The sequence below is a fragment of the Lipotes vexillifer genome, unplaced genomic scaffold, assembly GCF_000442215.2.
Source record: "Lipotes vexillifer unplaced genomic scaffold, Lipotes_vexillifer_v1.1 scaffold2641, whole genome shotgun sequence".
Classification (NCBI taxonomy): Eukaryota; Metazoa; Chordata; class Mammalia; order Artiodactyla; family Lipotidae; genus Lipotes; species Lipotes vexillifer.
Genome location: NW_006780363.1, coordinates 449,917 through 450,303, shown reverse-complemented (window position 1 = coordinate 450,303; position 387 = coordinate 449,917).

Sequence of the window (387 nt, the reverse complement as noted above, 5' to 3'; positions counted from 1 at the left end):
TCGCGGGGGACCCGGCTGCGCGCCCCGAACCACTGCGAGCCGCCGCCTACACTGCCGTCAGTGGCCCGGCCGCGTTGTGCGTGCGCCCGAGTGTGGCGGTGTGCGCGCGCAGGGGTGTGCGTCCGATTGTGAGCCCAAAATGTGGGTGGCGTGGGCGTGGGCCGGCGCGCTCCCCGCTCCCCTGCGGAAAGCCGGAGACCTGGGCCCCGGCCCGGCTCCTGTGTGTCGGCGCCTCGGCCTGGCCGGGACTGCGTGGGGGCTGGGCGGCATTTAGGGGGGGCCCTCCTGCCGGGTTGCCCCTGCAATGGCATGTGATGATTGTGGTTGCAAGATGACAGCTCCCCCGTGAGGGCCCGACGGGGGAATGTGTGTGCGCCCGGTTGTCTC